At 43.0% G+C, this 7,305-nt stretch overlaps 1 non-coding gene across 1 annotated transcript; it reads right to left on the reverse strand.

Moving 5' to 3' along the window:
- Positions 1-2,657: 2,657 nt before the first annotated feature.
- Positions 2,658-2,746, reverse strand: trnap-ugg (transfer RNA proline (anticodon UGG)). Its single transcript is given in 2 exon segments — positions 2,658-2,693; positions 2,711-2,746. It is a non-coding gene; the product is annotated as a tRNA-Pro (tRNA).
- Between the last annotated feature and the right edge of the window lie 4,559 nt (positions 2,747-7,305).

Here is a 7,305-nt window from a genome sequence, read left to right on the forward strand (position 1 = left end):
TTTGTAAACCTCAATCTTATCTCCCCTCAGCCTTCTCTGCTCTAAGGAAAACAACCCTAGCCTTTTCAGTCTCTCTTCATAGCTGAAATGCTCCAGCCCAGGCAACATCCTGGTGACTCTCTTCTGCACCCTCTCCAGTGCAATCACATCCTTCCTATCGTGTGGTGCCCAGAACAGTACACAGTACTCCAGCTGTGGCCTAACTAGCATTTTATACAGCTCCGTCATAACCTCCCTGCTCTTATATTCTCTGCCTCGGACGATCTATATTGGCCTGTAATCTAAGGCTTTCCTCCTCACTATTTACGACACCACCAATTTTCGTGTCATGTGTGAGAAAGGGTTTGATTCTATCCCTATCAGTATCCGTTACATGCATGTGTTTTTAATCTGCACCCCGTCTATTTTATTCTCTGTACTTGTCAGCCTCTTGTAGGTGAGTCTGTGTTTTGCTCTTTATCTCTCAGTCTTCGAAGGATGAGCCTGGGTTTGGACCTAATTTTCTTTGTACCTTGCAGTATGGATATTGAAGAGAGGTTTTTACACATTAACTGCCAAATCCTGATAAGTGATTTTTGGGTTTCACACAGTATCTGTCAGTTTCTTGTCTAGGACTGTTGGTTTTACTCTGTCCCTGGCATTTGCTGGTTTGTTAGTGTGGGGTTTACACTGTACCTGTCAGTTTCTCAGATGTGAGTGTTGGTTTCACTTTGTGTAGAATCATAGATCACAGAATACTTACAGTACAAAAGGAGGTTTCAGCTCATCGTGCTTGTGCTGCCTCTCTGCACAAGCAACTCAGCTCTTGCCACATCCTCATCTATTCCATGAAAACCAGAATTTTTTTTCCCTTCAGATAATTATCATATATCCTTTTGAAAGCTGTGGTTGAATCTTCCTCCGTCACACTCTCAGGCAGTACATATCAGATCTTAACCATTTGCTGCATAAAAAAGGTTTTTCCTCATGTTGCCTTTGGTTCTTTTCCCATTCACCTTAAATCGGTGTCCTCTGCTTACTCAGCCATGAGTAATATTTCCCATTGCTTTCTCAGCACTGATGGATTGTGAGGTGGGAGACAGCCAGAAGTCCCACTGAGCCGCACTGACTCCCAGCTGAAAAAGAAATGAGATAAAGTTCAATCTTTCACAGCGAGATGCTGCAGAGAGTTAAGAGTCCCGAATGAAAGAGAGCGTTTCTCATACTGTTGTTGAATTTCATTTCTAACACTCCTTGTACTCTCTGCTAATGAAGCCTAAAAATTGAAAAACTAAATGGCGCTCAAACTCACAACCCTGAGATTAAAAGTCCCATGATCGACAGACTGAACTGAATATGTCACTTCTACTGTACCTCTGTTTGGATGGAGGCAACTGTATGCAAGGGCAGCTTTCAAATCCTCCCATGGGTCCACACGTCAGACTAAGTTCCATGTTGTAAACTGAAGCAAAGGAAATCTGCTCACTTCCAAAACTATCAGCAAATTGAAGCTGATTACGATCAACATCATCAGAGGTCAGAACTACCTGGTGAAAGAAGACACCCTGAAGAAGAATCCACAATTATTCAAAGGCATCGACAAAGTGAAAAACAAGAAAATCAATGAGTCAATCCAAGCTAAACAGAAACACTGAAGAATTCCATTCCAGACCAGAACACAATTAGAGGCATTTTTTGTATTCAAAGCTGGGCATTAGTATTTAATAGTTGATATATAATTTTGAATATATTTGAATTTCTTTATTCATTTGGCACTGCTGAACACGAAGCAGTCTTAAATCATTTAATTTTTTTTTGTAAAATCTGACTTACCAGATTAAAATATTAGATCAAGGGAGAAATTTCAAAGACTACTGGACCAGTAATCCAGAGGCCTGGACTCAAGATCCAGTGACAGCCAGGACGTCAAGGCGGGAAACACTCCGCACTAGTCTGCAGTGAGCGATTCCATCGAAGGTAGAGCACAATCTCTTTAATATAAGAATGTATATTTTACAATAATTAATCACTCAAGACCTTCCTGGTCTCTGCATCTCACCTGCTCTCTGGATAAACTTGCAGAAAGTATTTCAACCTGTAAAGCAGGAGTCCAGGGAATGTATAATGATATTTTCTAGCCTTCGGGCAATATTTTAATCAGTACAGTGTGGGACAACCTGTCTGGGCACAACTCCATGACTTTCTCTTTAACTAGTGATCTCACAATCACTAAAGTCAATGGTAACAATCTTCAGCTCATCACCTCCGGTACGTAGCTCTAATCTTAATGCACATTTAAACAACCTTTCAAGTCCAGTTACAGTTTTTGTTGCCTTACCTGCACAAGCTTAAGAAGTGAAAAACGGAAGCAAGTTTAACTGAACATTCTGGTGGTCAGTTCGGGCACGGGAAAAAAATGAAAGGACTCGGACCAGGTCAGATGTGGTGCTGTCAGGCTTGGGTCGGGTTTCATTTGCTGACACGAGCAGGCCTTTAGTTACTGTTGCAACCTTATATTCCCACTTGACAATCTGTATATTTTGTTCATTTCAATTTTGTCGACAAGCTCTTTGAATCCAGTTCCCCGGTCCTCAAGCAGGCTCAGTTTGCAAATCGATTCCGCTTTCTGGAAGGCTGAAAGCAATCGATGACCTTAAACTAAAAATGGCAACAGAGAAGGGCTCATCTGGGATTTGAACCCAGGACCTCTCACATATTAATCACTTATATACCCAAAGCGAGAATCATACCCCTAGACCAACGAGCCACCGTTGGCATGGTTTTTATTCGCTCCTGTGGAATTTCACTGGCACCCACAGCCGATCATGCATTTTTTTCAGATCAAAACAATATCCTACAAAGCTGAAATAAAAACAGAAAGTGCTGGAAATACTCAGCACCTCTGACAGCATCTGTGGAGAGAGAAACAGAGTTAACATTTCAGGGTTTTCACCTTTTGTTTGAGCCATCTTTTCAGACTGCTTCTGTCCATCCAATCTCACTTTTTACTCTATCCACATTCTAAGGGTGGTGCAGTGGTGAGCACTGTAGCTTCACAACTTCAATGACCCCGATTCAGTTCTGTATACTGCCTGTGTGGAGTTTGCAAGTTGTTTATGTGGGCTTCCACAAGGTACTCTGGTTTCCTCCCACAACGAAAGACTTGTGGGTTGATAGATAAATTGACTGTTGTAAATTGGCCCGAGGGTAGGTGATAGGAGAAATGTGGGGATGTGGTAGGGAATTCTGGGTCAACATAGGATTAGTATAAATGGGTGGTTGATGGTCAGTGCAGACTCAGCGGGCCAAAGGGCCTATATCAGTGCTGTATATCTCTATAACCATTCTCTAAGCAAATGCATTTTTCATGAATTCCTCATTTCTTTTATTAACGACAATTTTATATTTCCGGCCCTTGCTTCATACGATACCACAAGTGGAATCTTGTTTCCATCAACCCGATCAAACCCCTTCACTATTTCCTCATATTGCAATGTTTCTTTAACCCTGACAGACTGTGGAGTTTCTGCTGCTTGATTGCAGTTCTTGCTTCCCGCCAGTAGATGTCACCTCACTCCAATATAGTGAAGTTTACAAATGTGAGAGAGACACAACAGGAAATAATTGTTCACATTATCGTGAATGTGTGGGATTTAGAAATACTAGGAGTGGAGACGAGTTATTATTGAATTTGTCAAACCAAACATATGTTATAATGTTGTGTTAAATCTGTCACTCTGTTGTCTTGATTCTGAGAGTGACATAGACTCATCGAGTCATTGGGTCATTTGTGGTATAGAAGGAGGCCATTCGCCCCATCGAGTACAGGCCAGCTCTCCATGGAGCGATCCAGTCAGTCCCACTCGTCTGCTCGATCCCCCTAGCCCTGTAAATTTATTTCCTTCAAATGCCCATCGAAATTCCTTTTGTAACCAACGATTGTCTCCACTTCCTCCGCCCTCGGGGGCAGCGAGTTACAGATCATTACCAATCACTGTGTAAAAAAGCTCTTCCGCACATTCCCCCTGCGTCTCTTGTCCAAAACCTTCAATCTGAATCCCCTAGTCCTTGTACCAATAGTTAATGGGAACAATTTTTCCTTGCCAACTTATCTAAAACTGTCATAGCCTTCGACACCTCTATCCATTCTCCCCTCAATCTCCTTTGATACAGGCAGAAAAAACCCTGTTTTTCTAACCTAACCTTGAAACTAAAACCCTCCATCCCTGGAACTATTCTGGTAAATCTCCTCTGCATCCTCTCAAGAATCCGCACATCCTTTCGAAAGATTGGTGAGCAGATCTGGATGCAACTTTCCAATTGGGGCCTAACCAGAGTTCAGCATAACAACCCTGCTTTTGTACTCAATGTCTCTATTTATAAAGCCCAAGATCCCACATGCTTTGTTAACCACTTTCGCAATATGTCTTGATAACTTCAAAGAATGATGGATATGTACTCCAGGTCCCTCTATTCCAGCACACTCTTCAGAACTGTAGCATTGAGTATATATTGCCTCTCCCTATTTCTTCTGCTAAAATGCATCACCTCACACTTGTCACTATTAAATTCCATCTGCCACCTTTCTGCCCATCCTACTAGCCGATAACTATCCTGTTTCAGGCAGTTCATATCATCCTCACTGTTTGCCACTCCTCCAAGTTTGGTGTCATCGGCATATTTTGAGATTCTACTCGATATTCCAAGATCCAAGTCATTAATCTGTAGCAAAAAAAAGCAATGGTTCTAGCACTGACCCTTGGGGAACACCACTGTCGACTATCCTCCGGTCTGACCAAGAACCATTTCATATGACTCGCTGTTTTCTGTCCTTAAACCAATTTCCTATCCAAATGGACACTGACCCTCCTAATCCATGAACCTCAATTTTGTTAACCACCCTTTTATGTGGTACTTTATAAAATGCTTTTGTAAAATCCACATAAACAACATCCACTGCATTCCCTTCATCAACTTTCTCAGATAGTTTATCAAAAAATGCAGTTAGATTCATCAAGCATGAACTTCCATTTATAAATCCATGCCCACTCTCCTTAATTAACTCAAACCTCTCCAAATGACTTGATTTTTTCCCTGACCTGTTGGTCTTGTGCTTATAGCAAGCTCACCACAGAGCATGTCTTTGGCAATGTGACTGTCATTCATTTGGCCCAGTCAACAGAGCCGCCTCTGACTCAAGAGGGCAAACATGCTGCGGATCCCTGCACGCTGGTGTACTTCCTCATTCGGCACTCTGTCCTGCCAGGAGATGCCCAATATCCATCTGAGGCAGTGGAGGTGGAAGCTGTTCAGCTGCTTTTCTTGGCTTGTATAAGTTGTTGATGCTTCTCTACTGTAAAGGAGGGTGCTGAGAACACAGGCCTGGTACACATGGAGTTTTGTATTTTCGGTCAGTTTGCTGTCGGTTCACACCCGTCTTCTCAACTTTGACATGACAGCTGCAGCATTGGCAATCCTGGTGCTGATTTCAGCATCAAGGGACAGATTGCTGGTGATTGTTGATCCAAGGTATGTGAACTGTTGACAACCTCCAAAGTGAGGTTGTCAATGTTGATGGAAAGTGGAGTCTCTACGTCCAAGTCTCTACGTCCAAGTGGAGTCTTGCCAAGATGAACAGCTTGTCGTCAGCTCTGATATACAGGTGAACACCCCCATCTGCGTCACTGAAAGTGTACAATAGCAGCATGGAGAAGAATACACCAATTATAAAGGATGTGATAACTAGACAGTTAGAAAATAATGATATGATTGGGCAGAGTCAACATAGATTTATGAAAAGGAAAACAGGCTTGAAAAAACCGGTTGAGTTTTTTGAGGATGTTACCTGTAGAACAGATAAAGGAGAACCAGTGGATGCTTTGGTAATGTCCCACACAGGAGGTGAGTAAACAAAATTAGAGCACATAGGATTGGGGATAATATACTGGTGTGGATTGAGAATTGGTTAACAGACCGAAAACAGAGAGCAGGAATAACGGGTCCTCCTCAGGATGGCAGGCTGTTACTATTGGGGTACTGCAAGGATCAGTGTTGGAGCCACAGCTGTTAACAACCGAAATAAATGATTTGGATGTGGGGATTAAATGTAATATTTCCAAGTTTGCAGATGACACAAAGCTAGGTGAAGTGTGAGCTGTGGGAAGGATGCATAGAGGCTTCCAGGGAACCTGGAGAGGCTAAGTGAATGGGAAAGAACATGGCAGATGGAATATAATGTGAATAAGTGTGAATAAGTGCAGTTGGCTGCCATGTGACCAGATTTGCCACAGGTGCGGCAAACTCTGGGCTGCCCAGCGTAGACCAAGAAGCCTCGATACAGGAAACCCCTCCACTTCCACTTTGGTGGAATAAACAGAAAGACAGAGTATTTCTTAAATGGTGAGAGGTTGGGAAGTGTTGATGTCCAAAGGGACCTGGGTGTCCTTGTTCATGAGACACTAAAAGCTCTTGTGCAGGTGCAGAAATCAATTAGGAAGGCAAATGGTATGTTGGCCTTCACACGAGGGGTCTTGAGTACGGGAGTAAAGATGTCTTGTTGCAATTGTATAGAGCCATGGTGAAACCGCGCTGGAGTATTGTGTATAGTTTGGTCTCCTCATCTACGGAAGGATATACTTGCCATAGAGGGAGTGAAACAGAGGGTCACCAGACTAATCCCTGGGATGGTGGGACTGAAACTGGGCCTGTATTCCTTAAAGTTTCGAAGAATGAGAGGTGATCTCATTGAAACTGATAAAATTCTTACAGGGTGTGACAGTGTGGATGTAGATAGGATGTTTGCCCTGGTTGGTGAGTCTAAAATCAGGGGACCAAGTCTCAGAATAAGGAGTAGGCCATTTAAAACTGAGATAGGGTTGAATTTCTACACTCAGACGGTGGTGAATCATTGGAATTCTCTACCCCAGAGAGCTGTGGCAGTTCAATCATTGAGCATGTTCAAGACAGAAATTGTTAGAAATCTTGATACTCATGACATCAAGGGATATGGGGATAGCACGGGAAAGGGGCAGATAGAGGTAGATGATCAGCCATGATCATCAGGCTCGATGGGCTGAATGGCCTACTCCTATGTTCCTCTTTTCTTAAGAGAGTTGGCGCCAGCGCGCAGCCCTGCTTTACCCCACTGCTGATCTTGAAAGTGTCTGATGTTGCTCCATTGTAACTGATGGAACTGTGCATGTTCTCGTGGAAAGAAGAGATGATGCCCAAGAGTTCAGGAGGGCAGCCGAGTTTCCATCGCAGTTTGAAGAGTCAGTCTCTGCTGACAAGTTCAAAGGCCTTGGTGATGTCGTTCAAAATATGTGT

Source organism: Heterodontus francisci, unplaced genomic scaffold, assembly GCF_036365525.1.
Source record: "Heterodontus francisci isolate sHetFra1 unplaced genomic scaffold, sHetFra1.hap1 HAP1_SCAFFOLD_51_2, whole genome shotgun sequence".
In the NCBI taxonomy this organism is placed as follows: domain Eukaryota; kingdom Metazoa; phylum Chordata; class Chondrichthyes; order Heterodontiformes; family Heterodontidae; genus Heterodontus; species Heterodontus francisci.